Genomic DNA, 23,501 nt, shown 5'->3' on the forward strand with positions numbered 1-23,501 from the left:
CATTTCTGCAATTCAATTGACAACCATGGCTATAAACGCTAAAAAGTCCACCTCACTGAAGCACATATTCTTCCCATCACTCTCTCTTGGTCTCTGCCTACTCACAAGAATCCTCTCAGGATCCCTCGCCCTGTACCAATCTACCTCTACCACTCTCGTCACTGCTTCGGCATACAACACTTTCTGTACTACTCTAACCCTGGCAACCTCAATCTGTCTTACTCTCACCGGACAACTCTGATCTCCAGCCACAAGGGCACCTCCACAATTAACACACAACTTTCTCCACCGATAACACATGTCATGCACTTCTGCACACGTCTCACATCTAGGCATATCCCTACTACACACTGCTGCAACATGCCCATAAACTTGACACCTAAAACACCATAGTATTTTTGGAACAAAAGCTCTCATGGGATAACTGACACTTCCTACCATGACCTTATCTGGCAAAGACTCTGCATCGAAACTCAGCATGACAGAATGTCTTTCCCCACACTCTCCACCGGATCTTCGTCTCACCAAACAGCAGGCGTCACATACACTGAGAAGCTTCAATTTCAACTGCACCTCTTCAGCACTTAACGCCACCCCCGTCATCACTCCTTTCAACAGCGCCCTGCTCCGGAGAGCAAAGCAAGTCACGACCTCTTCTCCACCCAACCTGACACCACATATGGATCAGCCAAAATGCAAGGATCAATTCTCTCTACAAATCTCACTCCCACTGGGCCAGAATCATCCGTATCATCCCCGGGACGAGGCCCAAACTCGGCGGTTCTCACCGCAAGTACTTCATCCTCACTCTCGACAGGTTCCATCTCTGAACTACTGGAGCACGTATCCCTCTTCTTATACTTGACGCCAACCTTCCCCACAACACTCCTTCCCTCAACTTCTCAGCAGTCATCTCTGCACCTGCCACCACAGTTAATTTATCCTCTCTTTCATCACATTGAATTTCCTCCTCGAGCTCTTCCAAAAGTTCTGTTCCAATCCATATTCACTCAAAACATATTCCACTTTTCTCCTTTTTTTTCCTCTGTCCGCCATCCTCTTCTTCACCAGATCTTCCAGAAAGCTTGTGCAATCCTCCACTTCATATTTATTCATATGTTCCACTTTCTTCATTTTTTTAATCGTCTGCATCTTACTGTCAGCATGGCTCAAATAAGCAAAGAGAAACTACAGTCCATCATTACTTTAACACATGAAGGTCAGTCAATGCGGAAAAGTTCAAGAACTTTGAAAGTTTCTTCAAGTGCGGTTGCAAAAACCATCAAGCGCTATGATGAGACTGGCTTTAGAATTCAAGGCACACTTAACCTGAATGGCTACCACAGCATTCTGCAGCCCTACGCCATCACATCTGGTTTGCGCTTAGTTGGACTCTCATTTGTTTTTCAACAGGACAATGACCCAACACACCTCCAGGCTGTGTAAGGGCTATTTGACCAAGAAGGAGAGTGATGGAGTGCTGCATCAGATGACCTGGCCTCCACGATCACCTGGCCTCAACCCAATTGAGATGGTTTGGGATGATTTGGATCGCAGAGTGAAGGGAAAGCAGGCAACAAGTGCTCAGTGTATGTGGGAACTTGCTTAAGACTGTTGGAAAAGCATTCCAGGTGAAGCTGGTTGAGAGAATGACAACCATGTGCAAAGCTGTCAAGGCAAAGGGTTCCTACTTTGAAGAAATATAAAATATATTTTAAAAAATGTAACACTTTTTTGGTTACTACATGATTCCGCATGTGTTATTTCAGAGTTTTTATGTATTCACTATTATTCTACAATGTAGAAAATAGTCCAAATAAAGAAAACCCTTGAATGGGTAGGTGTGTCCAAACTTTTGACTGGTACTGTATATCCCATATATAGTAGAGTATATATATTATGTTAATATCATCAACCATTATTGTAACATTTAGTGTAATTTCATCTTTGTTTCATTATTTAATTTCATACACTCTTGTGGGTCAAACTAAACACATCATCAACATGGGAAACATGATATGCAGTGTAAGTTAATTAGCTGTGGAAAAAATATGTTAATTGAGTTGGTCATTATTCATTAAAAGGGCCTGAGATCAAAGTCAATATTCAAACCACTAGGGGTCAGCGTTTTTTAGGCAGGAGATCCAGTAAGCCTCCCTCTGTAGTCTAAGTGTCTTGATGTTACCGCCTCTTATTGGTATAGTAACATGCTCGATACCTATGTATTTGAGGGAGGAGATAAGATGGTTAGCTTCAACAAAGTGAGCAGCTACTGGGTAGTCAGTGTTCTTACACCTGATTGAGCTGAGATGTTCAGCTATTGGTTGATTTAAATATATTTTTGTTTGCCCAACGCAAGCTTTCCCGCATGAACAGGTCATAAGATAGATAACACCCTTTGTTTTACATAGTCTGTCACCGCTAACAGGGATTTTACAGCTTCTATGTGGGTGTCTGAAGAAGGGTGATTTTGTGGTGCTATTGCATTGTGAACCACATTTGTCATTCCCGTTTGGAATTGGTGCCAAGAGTGTGAGTGGGCTCAGGGGGCAGGTCTGATCTCACTAGGCTGTCCACAATGATGTGACTGCGTTTGTACACCACTAAAGCGGGTTCTTGGAAAAGGTGCGCAATTTTTGGTTTGATTCCAGAATATACAGTAAATTCTAAAAGTATTCAGACTCCTTGACCTTTTCCACATTTTGTTACTTTACAGCCTTCTAAATCAATGGTTTCACTAACGTAGGCTAATGTGATTAGCATGAGGTTGTAAGAAACAAAACCAAAATTCCAGGATATAAGCGTGGTGTTGGAGTTTGTGGGCTCTGTGTACAAGTTAGTGTGCAATGTGTCATTGTCTTTAATGATTCATAAGTCCAGAAAGCGTATTTTTCACTCATCAGTCTGCATGGTGAATTTGAGATATTCAGAGCTCTCATTTAGCAGAGCGTGGAATTAATTTAACACCTGTTGACTTCCTCCCCAGAGGACAAAGACATTGGTTGTGTTTCCCTGCTAAGACGTTGCGTGCATCAACCAATGGTTGCGTGCCACATCATCGACTGTGTCATCGACTGACAGATTGCTATAACATATGATGTGGTTAGCTGATACATAAAATACCTATCATGGGGTTGAAAGATCTGGAAGAAGGTAGCAATGCCTGGGCAGAGGAACATCATCGATGAAGAGGTACATGCTTGTTTAATTTAGGGACTGTTTAAAAGCAGGTATACCGCCTCCCAAGTGGCGCAGCAGTCTAAGGCACATATCCTGATTCGATTCCAGGCTGTGTCGCAGCCGGCCGCGACCGGGAGACCCATTAGGCGGCACACAATTGGTCCAGCATCGTCCGGGTTAGTGGAGGGTTTGGCCGGCCGGGATGTTCTTGTCCCATCGCGCTCTAGCGACTCCTGTGGCGGACCAGGTGTACGTTGTTTCCTCTGACACAATGGTGCAGCTGGCTTCTGGGTTAAGCCGGCATTGTGTCAAGAAGCAGGGGTCGTGTTTCGGAGGACGCACGGCTCTCAACCTTCATCTCTCCCGAGTCGGTGGAGGAGTTGCAGCGATTGGACAAGACTGTAACTACCAATTGTACCCCCTTTTCTCCCCAGTTTTAGGCAATTGCACCTGCACCTGATTCCAAACATCTCTCCAGTGTGGATGTGGTTTTTTGCTGGAGTATTTATTATTTTATTTTATTCTATTTTTTTTAATACAGTTTACCTTCCGTTGGTCAGCACCTCTACACTTTTGGGTGTGCGTCAGCTCATGCTTTTATTTTGAAGCATACCATTCATTCTCAAAAGCCCAAACCGATCTCTGTGTGCAGCAGCAGGAGGTGACATTAGTATTGTAATTGGCTGCTTTCAAAGACGGTTTCATTATGTATTTTGTTTTTAAGAAAATTGCATAGGCCTAGAAGTCCCCGCTCCACTTCCTTAATGTCTCTGGAGCGGAAACCCTCACCGCCAACCACGGACTAGAGGACGCCACTGGACTGATGGTCGAGTCTGGAGTGAGTGGCGCCTCTCGATTGGAGGGAGACTCTGGCGGTTCCGGACTGGAGGGAGACTCTGGCGGATCCGGACTGGAGGGAGACTCTGGCGGATCCGGACTGGAGGGAGACTCTGGCGGATCCGGACTGGAGGGAGACTCTGGCGGATCCGGACTGGAGGGAGACTCTGGCGGATCCGGACTGCGACCCGTAGTGGTAGGTTCCGGCCTGCGACCCGTCGCCGGTAAGTTCCGGCCTGCGACCTGTCGCCGGTAGGTTCCGGTCTGCGGCCCGTCGCCGGGAGGTTCCGGTCTGCGGCCCGTCGCCGGGAGGTTCCGGTCTGCGGCCCGTCGCCGGGAGGTTCCGGTCTGCGGCCCGTCGCCGGGAGGTTCCGGTCTGCGGCCCGTCGCCGGGAGGTTCCGGTCTGCGGCCCGTCGCCGGGAGGTTCCGGTCTGCGGCCCGTCGCCGGATGCTCTGGACTGGGCACTGTCGCCGGACGCTCTGGACTGGGCACTGTCGCCGGACGCTCTGGACTGGGCATTGTTGCCGGACGCTCTGGACTGGGCACTGTTGCCGGACATGCTCTGGACTGGGCACTGTTGCCGGACACGCTCTGGACTGGCGAGGCGCACTGTAGGCCTGGTGGTGCCGGTACTGGTGGTACTGGGCCGAGGACACACACCTCAGGGCGAGTGCGGGGAGGAGGAACAGGGCGTACTGGACTGCTGAGGCGCACTGTAGGCCTGGTGCGTGGTGCCGGCACTGGTGGTACCGGGCTGGGGACACGCACCTCAGGGCGAGTGCGGGGAGGAGGAACAGGGCGTACTGGACTGCTGAGGCGCACTGGTGGCCTGGTGCGTGGTGCCGGCACTGGTGGTACCGGGCTGGAGACACACACCTCAGGGCGAGTGCGGGGAGGAGGAACAGGATGTACTGGCTGTGGAGGCGTACTGGAGGTCTGGTGCGTGGTGTTGGCACTGGTGGTACTGGATAGACCGGACCGGGAAGATGCACTAGAGGTCTCGAGCTAATGGCCTGCACAACCCGTCCTGGCTGGAGGGTGACTCTAGCCTGGCACGTGCGGGGCGCAGGCACAGGACACACTGGGCTGTGCAGACATACGGGAGACACCGTGCGCAACGCCGGCGCAGGATATCCTGGCCCGAGGAGACACACTGGCTGTCTGGAGAGCAGGGCTGGCACCATCTGCCCTGGCTGGATCCTCACCCAAGCCCGGCAGATGCGAGGAGCTGGGACGCGTACTGGGGACACCGTGCGCTCCACCGCATAACACGGTGCCTGACCAGTACGACACCTGCCACGGTAAGCAGTTGGCTCAGGTCTCCTACCTGACTTAGCCAAACTCCTCGTGTGCCCTTCCAAAAAAATGTCTTAGGGCTGCCTCTCTGGCTTCCGTGCTAGCCTTGTACCCATATACCGTCGCCGTTCCTCCTGTGTTGTCTCCACCTACTTCCATGGCAGGGTCTTGTCCCCTGCCATTACCTCCTCCCAGGTCCAGGATGTTTTACCGTCCAGTATTTCTTCCCGAGTCCTCGATTCCACAAAGCGCTGTTCCTCCTTATCACGCTGCTTGGTCCTTTTAAGGAGGGTTATTCTGTCACGTTCGTCGTATGGAGGAGACCAAGGCGCAGCGTGATGTGAATACATTATATTTTAATGAAGATGAAGAACACTTAACAAACTATACAAAACAACAAACCGAACGCGACGCTATATAAAACTAGTGCAGACACAGGCAACTAGACATAGACACTAACCCACGAAATACCCAAAGAAGATGGCTGCCTAAATATGGTTCCCAATCAGAGACAACGATAAACAGCTGCCTCTAATTGAGAACCAATCTAGGCAACCATAGACATACATAAACACCTAGATAGTATACACCCCCATAAACATACAAAACCCCTAGACAGTACAAAAACACATACATCACCCATGTCACACCCTGACCTAACCAAAATAATAAAGAAAACTACAATTTCTCGCATAATTAATTATACAGACACAAAAAGATTCCATCATGGCCAACAAATGATCTATCGGCATTTATAAAATTGTATTGAAACTTTGTTTCAATCACAGCTGTTGTGATTTAAAAAATATATATAATATGACTTTATTCACATTAAACCTCTGGAAGTCCCATTTTAATACAGAAGAGTATTAGGGCCAATCGAAGAGAAAAAATGAATAAACAGCGACGGGTGGTGTTACTTGGATTATTCTTTTTTTGCATGATAATATTGGTGGCAATATTTTTAGAATAAAGTCGGGAGGGGGAGGGGGGCACCAACTAAATCTTGCTTAGGGCCCCAAAAGTCCAAAAAGGGACACGCATGCACAATAAAGGAAGTTTATCAAATAAAGTGATTGACAGGAAAAGTAATTTACTACATAAATTACAATCACAGCCTCCCCCCTACGTTTATTTGCTTGCTTTACTGGGGGAATGGGATGGAGAAAGGGTTTACAATTGGCAGGGTGGGGCTCATGGCTACATAGAGACGTGACTACATGGAACTCTATTCCACATCAAGTAACTTATGCAAGAAGTAAAATCAGATTGAAAAAAATTATAAAAATACTCCTTATGGAATAGCGGGGACTGTGAAGAGACACAGGCACAGACACAAACATACATATGGATTTGTGTTATAGATATGTGATAGTAGAGTAGTGGCCTGAGGGCACACACTTAAAAGTTCTAGGTCACCATTTTCCTTATAACTTTTCCCTGAACAATGCACTACTGGTCATCAAAGTCTGGCATTCTCTGAATTTATGGCGCTTTCAAGACAAATAGGAACTCTGGAAAAAAACTATGTTGAATCATGATGACGTCAGTGATCTTCAGGTCAGAGCTCTAGAAAGAGGCAAGAGTTCCAGACTTGCAATTCCGAGTCAGATGACCGTTCAAAACGTATTTTCCCAGTCAGAGCTCTTTTTTCCCAGTTGTCTTGAACTGAAGTCTGAGATTTCCCAGTTCCGTGTTTCCAGTTGTTTTGAGCGCGGCAGAAGTCATCCTGGATTGTCACCATGGCCAATGTTGAATTTCTACCCTTTCCAATCATTTTCTACTTTGTCTTTGTTGAAGTCCTTCGTTGTCATCCCCAGACAAGCTGAATGGTACCATGAGGTAATAGATTCAACTGTTCAACACCTACAGCCAAACATTTAATACCCCGGGTATTCCCAGTACACATTCTGGAAAGTCTATAGATACAGTGGTCAGTGGTCACTTTATTAGGTACAACCCCATTGCATCAGGAACAGCGTGTATTCAAAACTGTTGATGAAACTGGGAAAGGAGATAGACTGTTCAAGTCCAGTTGGAGTTTATTACAGTCAGCACAAGTTTTGGAACTTTTCTGAGTTACAAAAGACCATCACAGACTATGCTGTCATTTTGCACATTCTAAAGTTCAAACAAACAGTAACAGAATACCTGAATACTTCTCTGCATGCTTTAGTGTCTAGCAAGCCAAGACCACGGGACTTGGTGTATGTAGGGCCAAATCGGAATAATAGGTAGGAGCAAGCCCATGTAATGCTTTGTAGGTTAGCAGTAAAACCTTGAAATCATCCCTAGCCCAGGAAGCCAGTGTAGAGAGGCTAGCACTGGAGTAATATGATCACCTTTTTTGGTTCTAGTCAAGATTCTAGCAGCCGTGTTTAGCACTAACTGCATTTTATTTAGTGCTTTATCGGGTAGCCGGAAAGGAGAGCATTGCAGTAGTCTAACCTAGAAGTGACAAAAGCATGGATTAATTTTTCTGCATCATTTTTGGGCAGAAAGTTTAATTTTTGTAATGTTACGTAGATGGAAAAAAGCTGTCCTTGAAACAGTCTTGATATGTTCGTCAAAAGAGAGATCAACTATTAGCTATCGCTGAACACTGTTCCATGCTGACATGTGATCACATTGGAGAAGCATGTAGAGCTGCTTTCTCAGACTCCACTGCTGCTACCCACTTCAAAACGGACAGGACAAAGTGCACAGAAATGATTAATGGTGTTCTAGCACCAAACTTTCTGAAAAAGTTGGTCACAGATGTGGGTGACCAGCGTTATAGCCTCCTCCTCGATGAGTCCACGGATGTAAGTGTTTCTAAGTACCTGGGGGTTGTGATAAGGTACTTTAGTGACACCAAGCAGACAACTGTTTCAACATTTCTGGGGCTTGTTGAGTTGGAGGGAGGAGATGCCAAATCTATAGCCCGTGCTGTTGTGGCTTTCCTCAAGAAGTGTTGTCTTAAAAAAGAGAAACTACTGGGGATAAGGACTGACAATGCCTCTGTTATGACGGGGATTAACAATGGGGTCCATAAAGTGCTGAAGAAGGAGTATGGCCTCAAATATCTGGTTTTTATTCGCTGTGTGTTCCACTCTCTGCAGTCATGCTTCCAATGACACCATCCCCCGTAGTGTGGAGTCCTTGGTACGAGAGACTTATAACTGGTTTTCAGTGTTTCCAAAGCGCAGGGAGGCCTACAAGGCCACATATGAGACCATCAACTGTGGGGAGAAACCTTTACAGATAACCAAGGTGTGTGCCACATGTTTGCTCTCCATTGAACCTGCGGTTTCACGCATTTTGGACCAGTGGGAGGAGCTTAGGCTGCATTTCGCAGTCACCAGTGAACACTGCTACATGGCTGAGGTTTTATACTCCATGTACAGTGATCCTCAAAACATGTTGGATCTGACTTTTTTGAAGTCAGTGCTGGGTGAGGTACAGTTGGCCATCAAGGCTTTTGAGGGAGAGCAAGTAGATCCTCTTAAGCTACTTGACAGCTTGGTTAGCCTGATCATGTCTGTGCGCAGCAGGGTGCTGAATCCACTGGCAAATGTTGATGTACTCAAAGGGCCAATACATGGATTCATCAGTCCCAAACCGTACCTTGGTTACCTTTTTGAGTCAAAAGCAGCTGAGCTCCACCTGGCGCCTGAGGATGAAAACAATGTCCGAAAGCGGTGTGTAGCCTTCACCATCTCCCTCACTAATGAGTTGAGGGTGAGACTGCCGGCATCGAAGCATTGTGTAGCCTTCACCATGTCCCTCACTAATGAGTTGAGGATGAGACTGCCGGACAACATCGAAGCATTGTGTAGCCTTCACCATGTCCCTCACTAATGAGTTGAGGGTGAGACTGCTGGACAACATCGAAGCATTGCAGTACATGTCAGTTTTCAATGTGGAGGAAACTCAAAAGCACAATAAGAGCCCTGGAGAAATAGAAAAAATAGCCAAGCTCCTTGGCTTCTCCCCTGCAGAGATAGACAAGATTGTCCAGCAATGGCGTGCCATCCATCTTAGTAAATGGAAGGAGACAAAAACCACACTGGACTTCTGGAGTGAGATTTGGAAGTTCAGGGATGCAGCTGATATCAACCCATTTTCAAGAACTTGCCATGGCTGCTGTGTCTGTGTTGTCCTTGCCACACTCGAATGCTGAAGTCGAGAGATTATTCGGCCAGATGAGTGTGGTAAAAAGCAAACTTAGAAATCGGATGTCCTTGCAGACCCTTAACTCCATCATGTACATTCAATATGGACTGAAGCTGTCTGGTGAGGCTTGCATGAGCACCAGCTGCCTGATAATGTTTTGCAGCTTTTTGGCACATCAGCTGCTTACTCATTTAAGTCAGCTCCCTCAGTTGCTGAACCTGCCAGAGAGCCTTGACCAAAATGAAGATGACCCACTCTTTCTGTGAGCCAGCACAGCCTGTGTGTGTGTGGAGGGGGGATCTGAAAAAAAAAAACAATTAACCTGAATTAGGGCCAGACTAGTTACCATAATTTTCTCACAATGCCATTGAGTTTTTTCTATTGTCTCTTTTTGGTCCATTTAGATTGTTAATGTAGATTGTACACAAAAAAAATGTTATGGTTAAAAAAAAACTGTGACTTGTTATAGGCTCCTCAGTAAGGAAAGTAGCTATTGGCTGTCCTAAAAGTCGCTAACATGCACACATTTTCCTTCTAAAATGACACAAAAATGATTTTCACACACTCAGTCACAACACACGTGCCTGGCTGCAAAATTGCATTGTGAGTGGCGTCAGCAGCAGGCGCTCAGCTCGTGCACAGCCAGCAGCAATTTCAGCAAATTGCAAATCATTGTTGGCTGGCTGACAGCAGCAGTAGTACAGGTTCGACGAGCCTAACCCAATGAATATAGTTGGTCACGAATGTTTGATCTTGAACAGAACTTATAACATCAATTAATATGCCCTAATAAAAAATGTACAGAAAATAGTGGGAGTCTGTACCTGAACAAATGTCAAATATTTTTTTTTTTGCCGAGATGGCCAGTCAATTTGAGTGACGTTATTGTGTATACTACGTAAGACGCAGTGTTACGTTATCACGCAATGACATGGCAACGTCATTTAGGAACTTTTAGCAACTAATCAACCTGCCTCTAGAAATTTACCCTGAGAATTAGTTTGCAACACTGAATGAGACCAACGTTGAGGAAGGTGGTCTTGATCACGCTGTTGGGCCGGGACCAGCCCCGCTGAAAGCGCAGGTCTAGAGATGGTTAAAGTCCTGAACGCAGGCAGGGGAGTTCCACCGTCTCATTCAAGAGCTTCGACTGTTTGGAGAGGAATTCCGAATTTACTTTCGTCTGGACCGAAGCCAGTTCGATCACCTGCTCCAGATGGCTGGAGCCAGAATCGCCCGGATGGATACCAACTACCGGGAGTCCATCAGCCCAGTTGAATGCCTGGCGATTTGTCTCCGGTAAGCTACATTCTAGTACATTTTTTAAAGCCTTTGATACCATAATTGTTTTTACAACCTAGCTAGCTAAAGGGCTCTCTAGTTAATATATGTAATCAGATGTACTTCTACAGAATGTTCATTAGGACTATAACTTTTCCCAAAGTTGGTTTATAATCCTTTTTTAATTATGCAATGTTACAAATGAAAAGAAAGTTGAGGTGCCTTCTGGCCTGATGAAGGTAGGCTAGTCTTCTCCAGGACCCATTTGTTGTTCAAGACAGTTAGTCATTCATTACATTCTTATTGGCCTCACATACTCTTAGGGGAAAAAGTTCCAAAATTGTCCTTCTGCTTTCCCCATAGGATAACCATTTTTGGTTCCAGGTATAACCCTTTGGGTAAAATGTTATACTTGGAACCAAAAAAGGGATCTCCTATGGGGACAGCCGGAGAACCCTTTTAAGTAGATAGTACCATTCTTTCTAAGAGTGGAGTTGGCCTGGGCTACAGTTTATTGATATAGTCAGACTGAATTGTACTGTTTCAAGGCATTGTTAATGATGGTTGATGAGTATTACAATTTAATTAATAGAGCATAATAAAACTGTAATGAGGTAGCTATATGAGTAGATAGATTATGTGGGTGGAATTCAGGTTACATACACTATTGATCATTATTTCAAATTTTATTTCAGATTCTTGGCGACAGTGGACTCCTACAGGACCATAGGATTCAGCTTCCGAGTTGGATGGTCCACGGTGGCAGGCATTATCCCCTCTGTGCCACAAGCCATTTGGGACTGTCTGGTTGGTGAATACATGCCTGTCCCCAAGGAGGAAGACTGGAGGACCATCGCTGCCGAGATCCTGGAGAGGTGGAATTTCCAACTGTCTTGGCTCTATTGACAGGAAACATGTAGTGATGGCGGGACCCTCCGGGGCTCTGCCTTCAGCCAGGCACTTCAGGATGGCACCCTGGAGATTCCACCACCTGCATCACTCCCTGGGGCTGAAGACCCTGGACCTGTTCCTCATGTCTTCATCGGCGACGAGGCATTTCTTTTAAGACCCAACCTCATGAGGCCCTACGCTGGTTGCCAGCTGCCATTGCCAAAGCCTGTAAGAGTCTTTAACAAACGACTGTCCAGGGCAAGGTTAGTTGTTGAATGCGCCTTTGGGATTCTGTCAGCCCGGTGGAGAATGCTTGGTCTCAGCCCCTCAAATGTTGATGCCTGCTTGAAGGCCACATGTGTTTTCAAAAACTACCTGCGGAGGTCATTCCAGGAGCCGCTCCGGATGGAGATGGGTACGCCAAATGGTCACCTACCTGATGTCACCAGGACAGGTGCCAACGACGCCTCCAGACAGGCACTCCAGGTGAGGGAGAAGCTGACCACCTACTTCTCATCGCCAGCAGGTGAAGTCCCATGGCAGTATGCCGTGGAGTGAAACAGATCTTAAGTGCCCCATAAAAGGTTATTTTAAGAACCATCCACCATTGCCTATAAAATTGCATTTCTTCCCCATCATTGTCTCTCTTTGTTTGGAAGCTATATTTAGGTGACATTTGGGAGTAAAGACCAGACCTTAACCACTTCCCTCTCCCATTAACATCAGTATTATACACACCTGGCATGGTACATCAGGTGAGCGGGAGCACTAATTAAAGTGATACGACATACAGTTAATATGATGAAAGGGTAACCTAGGGTCCATACAAATAGTACAGTTTACCACCATGTTCACTGGCATGACAAAATACAAGTGGAAAAAAACAAGTTGGGAAGGGAATGTTTTTACTTTCATCTTGTCTTAGATCTGTAAAGGTGTAGGGAAGAAATAAGCAGATTAAGTCTAAATGAGATTAATAAACAACCGACTATGAAAACATAAGTATTCAAGTACAGGAAAGAACATGATAGGTATGTGTGTTGTAAAAATGTTTAAAAATAAAACTATTGAGTGTGCGTGTAAAAAATGAATGTGTAGCCTGTAATCTGTAAGAGAACAACAAGAGCATGTATTTTTGGCACAACTGCAGACAGATACAGGGACTACTCATAAAGCCTAGACTTAGTAGGGGAACTTCAGACATGGCCATAAAGAGAGGGCAGGGCACTGGAATTCTGAGGTACGGAGGTGAGGTGTGTGTGTGTGTGTGTGTGTGTGTGTGTCTCTGAAAAAAGGAAAATGAATATGTAGCCATAACACAGCTAAACAAACAAATGGCTCCTGGACCAGTTGATGGAACATAACTTCACAAAAAGTTTCAACACCCTGGTTTTCAAGTGGTTTTAAATGAAAGAAATATTCACCTTTAGTCTCATAAGAAACCAACAAGAGCATCTGTGGATGAGTTTCAATTCTGTCAATTCAGAAATCTAACACTAATGAATGCTATCCTAAGACTTTATAAACAAATGACTTTATGAATTGACTGAATTTAAACTGAACTGACGTGTGTGAAAAGGAAGGTACAATGAGGGAGGTCAAAACAACAACCAGACAACTCCTCTTCCTGTCCTTCCGGTGAGCTGGTCGGCTAAATTGACTCCATTTCTGAAAGGGAAGAGAAAAACAACACATACAAGCTTAACATAATAGAACACCATAAAATATGAGATTTATATTAACTAAATACTGCTTGTGTAGTTAGAGGCATAAATATTGGAATAGTGCAGTAAAGTTGGTAATACACAATTTACTCATGGAATTTGTATTTCAGATCAAAAGAATGAATGACAGGCAAATATTTAGACAGCAAACTTGTTTTGGGATATTTTCTAACCTAGGAACAACAGCTATACATTTGCCTCATTAATACTTTGATCTGAAATACCAATTAGCCTACATGAGTATACTGTAAAAATGACCTACTTTACTTGACTGCCGCAACACTTATGACACTACCTGTGATGTGGAGAAAAAAAACGTACCATTGAACTCGGCTTCAAAAAGCAGCTGATACATTTTAACCTTGACTGCTGCTTTTCTTTGCTGAGGCAGCCTCTTCAGTGTTGGCACCAGGCTCATGGCAAAGAGGGTCTCTTCATCCTCCTTCCTGTGAGCATCAGGTTGGGCTGCATCCCCCTCGGCGGCTTGGAGGAGCGTCTGCTGAAATGAGTTGAGTGGATCTGGGGGCTGGTACCTCCGATGACACCTGGTGTGACGTCGTTTCTCTCTCCGTTTCTCTCCACGGCCAAATTCTGTTCAAGGTCCTCTGGTCACTTCCGTGAGGTTCATAATCTCAGGTGGTCCTAGATCCAGAGGTGCTTTCTCCATTTCATTTTCCATGGCTGCACCGGTGGTGGTCATACTTGTGGATGATGTTGTAGAGGGTCTCGCTGCACCGATGGTCACACTTGTAGATGACGTTGAGGGCCTTGATGCATCAGTGGGGACAACACTTGTGGATGGTGTAGTAGAGGGTCTGGCTGTGAAATTGCCACTTGTTGCCATAGGCACAATAAATGGATCCAGAAAAGAAAGAATGTAGCAGAAGCTCCAAGGCTGCTGGCCTGAAGCTGCTGACCCAGACCTCTTCTCTTTCTCTGCCCTTCTCTCTCTCTGATGCCTGTCCCTGAGTCCTCTCCACTTCTTAAAATCTTCTTCTACATAGACATGAACATAAGCCAAACCATTTATGCCAGCAGCATACCACCCTGCATACCACTGCTGGCTTGCTTCTGAAGTGAAGCAGGATTGGTCTTAGTCAGTCCCTGGATGGGAGACCAGATGCTGCTGAAAGTGGTGTTGGAGGGCCAGTAGGAGGCACTCTTTCCTCGGGTCTAAAAAAATATCCCAATGCCCCAGGGCAGTGATTGGAGACATTGCCCTGTGTAGGCCGCCGTCTTTCAGATGGGACGATAAAACAGGTGTCCTGACTGAGGTCATTAAAGATCCCATGGCACTTATCGTAAGAGTAGGGGTGTTAACCCCGGTGTCCTGGCTAAATTCCCAATCTGACCCTAAAACCATCATGGTCACCTAATAATTCCCAGTTTACAATTGGCTCATTCATCCCCCTCCTCTCCCCTGTAACTATTCCCCAGGTCGTTGCTGCAAATGAGAATGTGTTCTCAGTCAACTTATCTGGTAAAATAACGGATAAAATAAATAAATTACCTAGCATAACTATAGTTATTAGACAGCTATCATGAACATGTCACCTACTGTACACACGGTTATCTGACCAAATTATCAGGGGTGCAGTATTATCTACCATTATTATTTATCTGACATTCACACTCTTTCAAACATGATTATTTGGTGAAGTTATCAGGGGTAGTAACTAGCAATTTATATGACTATTCCTTTCACACACACACACACCTCATAAGCTAGGTTAGCTAGCTAACATCTAGCACAAGCTCACTACTAAACTGACCTGGCAATCCCACTATCGTGGACACTTGTCTCCAAGCAGCATTTTTTGGGTGTTTATGTCCCTGTAGCTGTCAGCAGTGTAATATTCATATGTGTAAACAAATGACCTCAGCGTCTCAGAACTCTGGAACCATCGTGATGAACTATCACAGATCAACGGACTCATTTTCAAAGGAGAGAAATCATTATTCCTTCCAGTCTCAGAGAAGAGATTTTGACAAAGATCCATGCTGGACACATGGGCATGGAAAAGTGTAAACGGAGAGAACGGGACATTTTGTTTTGGCCCAGAATGTGCAAACAAATAGAGGACATTGTTGGTAAATGCGCCATATGTCTTGAACGACGCCCCTCAAACACCAAAGAGCCACTGTTACCTCACTGTATCCCAGACCGACCCTGGCAGGTCATGGCAACCGATCTGTTCACCTGGAACAATGAGGACTACATTGTAACTGTGGACTACTACAGCAAATACTTCAAACTCGACAAGCTTCACAGCACCACATCTGCAGCTGTGATACACAAGCAGAAAGCAGCCTTTGCCAGGCATGGCATTGTAGAGACTTTAATATCTGACAATGGGCCCTGTTACAAATCAAATGAGTTTGAATCCTTCACAAAAGCATGAGGGTATACACGTCACCACAAGCCCGCATTACCCTGAAAGTAATGGCCTTGCTGAAAAATCTGTGCAGATTGCTAAATCACTCATGGACAAAGCAAAAGCAGACAAGAGACCATTACCTCAGTCTCCTTGAATACCGCAACACTCCAGTTGACAACTTTAAATCACCAGCCCAGATGTTGATGAGCCGCAGAATTCGCTCAATCCTTCCCAGCACCAACCAACAGCTGCAACCTGAGGTTGTCAGCTACAAGGAAATGCATAAAAAAAATTGCACAGAGACAACAACAAAAGCGATACTACGACAGTTCAGCTAGACCACTGCCACCACTGATCGACGGAGAGTCAGTTAGAATCCAGGAGCATGGCCTCTGGAAGCCAGCAGTCGTCATCCAGCCAGCTGACTCTGAACGTTCATATCACATCCACACCGCAGAAGGAGCGGTGTACCGCCACAATCATCACCTACTGAACACAAAAGAACAACACACTGATGAGATGAACTGTTCCCCTGAAAGAGAACGTGATGGACTCACACACACAGCACAACATACACCATACTTACCTGCAACACCACAAGAACTGTTGACTGACACAGAAGCATGCTCAGCATCATATCGCACAAGGTCAGGAAGAGAGGTCAAGGCCAGAGCTGTCCTAGACTTGTGAAATGTCAAAGGGTGTAGGCGGATCGCTGCCCTAAAAGAGTTCCAGACTGTAAACTTGTTATTGAAAGTTCACTTGAAATGCTTAGGTACTGTATTTGTTTGAAATGTGAATATGTTATTTCTACAGTGAAAGCTGAGTTGCTGGGAATCCCTTGTCTGAAAAGTAACAGTATGTTGGATCATTGTTTCTATGAGTCTGTTGATTCAGTTGGTGTAGTCTGTAATATAAATGGTTACTTACCTTGAGTTCAAACTACAGAGCATGTATCAAAAGAAACCCTTAGAATATGTAAACATTTCTTTTGTTTTAAAGAAGGGAGATGTAATATTCACGTGTAAACATACTGAATTGTAATTGGATGCATTTTACCGCCGCATCATACTGTGCTATGATTGGTTAAGACCACCCAAATGGTTAGGTCATGGGCAGTTTGATCCTGGTTGGCGATACGTGAACATGCCAGTTATAGCTAGCTAATAAAGAGCTACGTTAAGAAATATCCTGTAGTACTGCATTTTATTTTGTACAAAGTGTGCAAAACAAGACAAGCAGTTGTGTCGAAAAGACACGGTTGAGGATACTGCGAAAATGATTCTCCCCATGTGTCCAACCGCATGCGACCATCTACAAAAGGTGCCTGCATCAGTATAGTTGGCCAGCTGCGCAAAATGTTATGCAGTATCGACGCAGTCGGTGTATTCAAAGCGTAAGCGGCACTTTGCCGCTATCTAGTGTACATTCACTGTTAGTGAAATGCTTACTTACAAGCCCTAAACCAACAATGCAGATAAAATACCTTAAAATTAAAAAAATAATAATAATAATTCAAGAGCAGCAGTAAAATAACAATAGCAAGGCTATATACAAGGGGTACCGGTAAAGAGGGGGCACCGGTTAGTTGAGGTCATATGTACATGTAGGTAGAGTTATTAAAGTGACTATGCATAGATAGCAGCGTAAAGGGGAGGGGGGGGCAATGCAAATAGTCTGGGTAGCCATTTGATTAGATGTTCAGGAGTCTTATGGCTTGCGCGTAGAAGATGTTTAGAGGCCTCTTGGAGCTAGACTTGGCGCTCTGGTACCGCTTGCCGTGCGATAGGAGAGAGAACAGTATGATTAGGGCCTTCCTCTGACACGTCAGCATGCTCTCGATGGTGCAGCAGTAGAAACTTTTGAGGATCTGAGGACCCATGCCAAATCTTTCCAGCCTCCTGTGGGGGAATGGGTTTTGTCGTGCCCTCTTCATGAATGTCTGTTGATAAGATTACATGTTCTGTCTGTAGTCTTTTTATTCCTCACAAATATCGTCATTAATTCAGCAGAATTTGTTACGTCTTCATCCCATAAGTATTGAAAGTAGCGTGATGTTACAGCTATGTTTAGACATGTGCAGTTGCACCACTGAGGTATATAATTATAACCCACCAAGCTAGACCTAACTGAAATATAAAAATACCAGGTAGCCTGTTGTGGCAAAGATGCGTCCGTAGCAGATTGCTAAACCGTACATTTATATGGATAGCCTAATAGTCCAGTCTCAAGTCGTCACATTTGTGACTTGTCAGACTCAAGTCCAAGTCATGTGACTCGAGTCCACAAATCTGCATGACGTGCCTAATTTGGAAATCATAATTTATTTGAACAGTTTCCATCAATTTGTCACAAAGAAAATTTGACCATAAAAATCCTGTCCAACTAATGAAAATGTTGATCTTAAACATTTCTCCTATATCTGCCCTTCATTACAAATGTTGCAATGATTATTTTTTTGACATTGCTTTTATCGAATAAACCTGACGGGTATCCTTTCTGATAGAAAACAGAAAACTGAATGCCTCTTCGTCTTGCCAGTAACAGAACTGGAGAGGTCAGGACGACCATCGTTCTAAATTGTGGTTGTTGGTTTTAGCAACAGCTGTGCTAGACTGGTCAACATGGATGATAGTATGGATGGGGATGATGAAAGTCGTGGACCTGGATGATCTGTGCTGAAAGGAAAAGTAAAAAGAAAGGCCATGATTTTAGCGCTGTTGACAGCAGTGGCACTTCTAGTGTTGAGAACGTGAACAGGGTGAAGGTAGTGAAAAACAAAAGTAATGTGTTCGATAGGACCACGGAGTCTCATCTACACCCTATTCGTTAAGAGATTGGTGCAGTCACATTAGCCTGGTTCATTCCCAGCTCTCAACAAGGAATTGGCCCAGAAGCTGCCCTGTTCCAGGGGGCTGGAACTGATTGAATCTGCCCAGAATCGGACTTTGCTGGCATCTTACAAGAAGCAGCCCGATGCAAATTTAAATAAATGTATACAAAGCTACCAGATTTAGTAATTTTAAATATTACTATTTAAAAGGTGCAGAAAGTGAAAGCCTGTCAGTACTATTAATGTTTGAGAAGGTTAACTAAGAAAGTACCGATGGGCTTTCACTGTTAGTTTGTCCCATCTCCATTAAGTTTTTTTAAATGCCAAAGCATGGGACATGCAGCAGCTCTGTGCAAAGAGGGGAAGGAAACATGATTATGGTGAATGTGGGACAGTGCAGAATTTGGTGGAGGCCAATCACAGAGAGACTAGAAATGTTTTAAAAAAAATCTATAAAAAAATAACTCTTAATGTCTTATGCAGAGGCTGCAAGGCAGACTGGTGGAATTATTAGGCAGTGTTATGTACGCCTCTTGGAGAGAACACGCTACACTCAACTCCCCCTGGAGTGAAAGAGGTATGTGATTGTAGGTGCGGGGTAAGGATGACAGAGAATATTACCATTTACAGGGAACTTATTTCCTTAACACAGTAATGTGGGGAAAGGGGCTGGACTAAAGCAAATAAAGTAAAAGTTAGAGCCCCCCTCACCTGCCTACCCACTACTTACCTAACCTTTAAGCACCTCCTGGCACGCTAACCAAAATACAGGGGGTGGTCCGCCCAGGTCTTACCTACTGTGCATAGACAGTAAATACTACAGGTTATGCATGTCCACAGGCCTTTTGCTTAAACACTCCCAAGATGCCTAACCCCTTCCTCCCTGGGAACAAAAACAGAATAATTACTAACAAAGTGAATAATTACAATTATCAAAAACACAGTGCTTTTGCCATACACATACCTCAAAAGTAGTTGCTACAAAAGACTCAACAAAACTGTCACTCGCCTACAACCAACACAGGACATCAAAGAAGCTCAATCTTCTCCTGACAAAGGAACACTGGCTTTTATCCAGCTGGAGAAGGAGTTGGTAATTGAAAACAGCTGTTTCCCCTGACGAGAGGGTGGGTTCAGAGCGCCAATCTTCGATGGGGCCGACCAATCACATACACACATACAAACACACATACAAACCCAAAACAAGACAGAAACTGGGGAGCATAACAGGCAGAATGATGGAGATAATAGTCTCCTGGAATAAGTGAAACTACTGTAGAAAATGTTGCTTAGGTCTAGACACAGATACGATACCTGTTCAGAAATCTTGCTCTAACAAATGTGTCATGTCAAAGGACAACTTAATAGTTCATCTCATTGACTTCATAGCCTTCATTGGAATGGTTATCAACTTGACTGTGTTTGTGGAAAAACGAACTGCCAATTTGAAGATCATTGTGGAAGCAGCAACAGAGTTTGTAGGCAGTGCAGAATTTGGCAGATGTTACTGTCACCAAGATTGATGATATGTTGACTCCAAATAATACTAATTATGGATTGTCTCAGTATGATGACAAGAGCTTTGGTTTTTGTTATCCTTCCATGGAATGCCAGTAGCCTTATTGCTAACGGTCAGAAGTTTAATATGTAATTGATTTAGAGATCAAACTTGATGTGATATGTGTTCAAGAAACATGGCTTAGACCACTTCTTGATTTTATTATTCCTGGTTATTGCTCAATCAGATCGGTCAACTGGACAGGGTGGTGGGTGTGCTACGTTCATAAGGGAAGGTCTTGCATATCGTAATATACCTGTCCCATCTGAATATTGTAACGATGTGCTCTGAGAGTCGGAAAGCAAGTTCAGGGAGTGAGTGTTTTAATAAATAAACACAACCTACTACAAACTAAGCAACACAGAAACATTAACGCCTGGGGAAGGAAACAAAGGGAGTGATATATATATATATATATATATATATATATATATATATATATATATATAGGGAAGGTAATCAGGGAAGTGATGGAGTCCAGGTGAGTCTGATGCAAGTCTGTAATGATGGTGACAAATGTGCGCCATAACGAGCAGCCTGGTGACCAAGAGGCCGGAGAGGGAGCACAGGTGACAAATATGAATGTGTGATCTTGGAAATCTACAGTGCAGGTCGTAATATTAAGTTACAACATTTTTACAACCCTTGTCGTCAACTGTTGCGATGTTTGATGAAATATGGAGAATTGGGCTCTATAGAGCGATGGTGGGGTGACTTCAATGCACTTAGCAGTAGCACACATACACATAGTAGCACACATACAAATGCTAATGATACTATTGTGGAAGATATGATGGAAACAAGAGCATTAGTATGTCTTAATGATGGGTGTAGTACAAGAGTTGATGTTAGAGGGATTACATCCTGCCTGGACCTCACACTGGCTGTGTGTGAATGGAATGGAATGAATGATTCTAATGTTGTAAGTGAAGATTTCCCGATTTCGTGTACCATGACCTTTGATGTTACTATTCCAGATAGGGTATCATTCAGAAGATGGTGCTTTCATAAAGCAGACTGGGAAAAGTTTTGCGTTCATTACGTAAAGTCTGTTGGAGAGGCTGGTTGATGTACAGTATGTGCTGCCTCTGTGACCTCTGATTTTGAGTGCTGTGAATTTATATGTACCAGTGAGTGAAGTGGGTGAGAAAATGATGGTGGCTCCAAGAGTGAAGAGTGAACTTAAGAGTGAACTCCAGCTATTCGAGAAAGATATAGGGCTTACAGAGTGTTGCGTAGGAATATGACTCCTGAGAATCTACTTGATTTCCAAAGGATGAGAGCTTTAGTACGTAGGGCGTACTAAAAGAGAAATGCATCGAGACAGTTCTGCTCTACAATAGGCAGGGATACTGAGCTGGGGGGATGTATGGTCTATTTTGAAGAAGATGACTGAAAGAAGCAAGTCCACTCAAATTGCAATTTTGGTTGTGGGTCAAAAAATGAAAGAAAAGGCTAACTTGTTGGGGAAGACATTTTCTAGGGTACATAATAGATACATATAAGCGATGCAGGTATGATATTTTAAATGTGCATGTTAATGTGTATAAGAAAAGGGATACTGCTGACGTCTTTGGATGCTGGGTTTACCATTCATGAGATGTGTTCAGCCTAAATAGGCTGTGGGTATACAGCCCCAGGTCATGATCAGTTATGCTATGTAATGTTTAAGCATCTACCTGATGAGGTCATGCATGTTCCCCTGGGATTATTTAATACTATTTGGAGGGGGTTATACCTCCTGGTTGGAAACGTGCAGTAATATGACCTCTTGTAAAGCTTGGTAAGGTCCCTTCATGTGCTGATAGATATAGACCAATAGCACTGACTTCTAACTGATGGAAAAGAGGATTGTCATATTTCCTGGAACATAGAGGTTTATTGAGTCAATGTCAAAGTGGATTCCGTAAAGCTAGATCTACTTTGGATGCATTTGTAAAAGCAAGCAATTGTCAGAGAGAGCCTTGTTTATTCTCTATTTGGTTAGATCGGGGTGTGACTTGGGTGGGCAAATCTGTGTTTCTATTTATTTGTTGGCCTAGTATGGTTCCCAATCAGAGGCAACTGTTTATCGTTGTCTCTGATTGGGGATCATACTTAGGCAGCCCTTTTTCCCACCTTAGATTGTGGGATCTTGTTTTTGAATAGTTGCTGTCCAGCCCTGCAGAACGTTACGTTTTGTATTTTATTGTATTGTCGGAGTTCAGTATTAAAAATCATGAACACTTTCCACGCTGCGCTTTGGTCTCATTCATCTATCGACGGACGTAACAGAAGATCCCACCACAAACGGACCAAGCAGCCTGGTCAGGAGGAGAGGACACGACGGAAACCCGAGAGGCAGCCCCGGGGGCAGATGACATAGGCGTCGGTGTGAGGGGTGAGTCCGAGACAGAGGAGGAATTCTTGGACCGTTTGAGCGAGGAGTGGTGAGCAGTGGAGAGGGACTGTTAAAGGAATTCTAAATTCCTCTGTATTATTTCCCAATCAGAATTCATTACTCTGTCAATGCATTCAAAGGGCTTGTAAGACCCTATATTTTTAAAAGAATGGACAGAGCCCCGGTCTTAAAAGTCAGGTAACAGCGTTTAATTCAAGAGAGTACTGGGTACATACACATTTTTCCACAGGTTATAAACTGAAAATGACGTCAGCGTTTTCTAAATGTTCTATCTCTTCATGACACTAGTAGAGAGGCCCTATAGTTCTCAAGCCTTCCCTCCTCGCCTGAAGCCAAGGTCAGTCAGAGTAGATAGCATTCTAGACAGTCTGGAGATAGTTCATTCATTTGTACAAAGGCACTGTTCTAAACTCCTGACTATATTATATACAAGTGGGAATGGGAGCAAAAGAGAAAATTCATATATGTACAGTACATAATAGCATTTGGACTAGTCAGTCCTGATTGAAATGTATACATAATTAGTCATCATTGATAAAAAGTCCCTTAACAGGGACGAAAGAGTTTGGAGGGGTTGGAGTCTGGAGCAAGACAGTCGCTTTGAGGAGCGTGTGACCCTTCAGGCACCATGCTTTGCGGTTACACGTACTGTGTCTCCAGTACGCATCCACAGCCCGGTGCGCTCTATACCAGCTCCCCGCATTTGCCATGCTAGAGTAGGCATTCAGCCAGGACAGATTGTGCCGGCTCAGCGCTCCTGGTCTCCGATGCGTCACTTCGGCAAGGATATCCTCCGCCGGCTCTGCACACTGTGTCTCCGGTGCGCCTTCACAGCCCAGTGCGTCCTGTGCCAGCGCCCCGCAGTTGCCGGGCTAGGGTGAGCATCCAGCCAGGACGAGTTGTGCCAGCTCTGCGCTCCAGACCTCTGGTGAGTCTCCACGGCCCAGTATATCCTGTGCCAGCTC

The 23,501-nt window shown here is 44.6% G+C and overlaps 1 long non-coding RNA gene and 2 pseudogenes across 2 annotated transcripts; 1 reads left to right on the top strand and 2 right to left on the bottom strand.

The window, feature by feature from the left end:
- Positions 1 to 439: 439 nt before the first annotated feature.
- Positions 440 to 12,277, top strand: LOC110500309 (uncharacterized; annotated as a pseudogene). Its single transcript, XR_002470081.3, has 5 exons — positions 440 to 639; positions 740 to 817; positions 8,417 to 9,035; positions 10,579 to 10,769; positions 11,447 to 12,277. The product of XR_002470081.3 is annotated as an uncharacterized LOC110500309 (transcript).
- A 1,330-nt stretch (positions 12,278 to 13,607) lies between these two features.
- LOC149973041 (uncharacterized) lies at positions 13,608 to 16,381 on the bottom strand (annotated as a pseudogene).
- A 1,481-nt stretch (positions 16,382 to 17,862) lies between these two features.
- On the bottom strand, positions 17,863 to 19,611 carry LOC110500935 (uncharacterized). The gene is made up of 3 exons (XR_002470181.3): positions 19,542 to 19,611; positions 19,308 to 19,460; positions 17,863 to 18,422 (listed from the first exon to the last, which is right to left on the bottom strand). It is a non-coding gene; the product is annotated as an uncharacterized LOC110500935 (long non-coding RNA).
- Positions 19,612 to 23,501: the final 3,890 nt, after the last annotated feature.

The sequence above is a fragment of the Oncorhynchus mykiss genome, chromosome 21 (genome assembly GCF_057628025.1).
Source record: "Oncorhynchus mykiss isolate SJ-2025 chromosome 21, ASM5762802v1, whole genome shotgun sequence".
NCBI classification, from domain to species: Eukaryota; Metazoa; Chordata; class Actinopteri; order Salmoniformes; family Salmonidae; genus Oncorhynchus; species Oncorhynchus mykiss.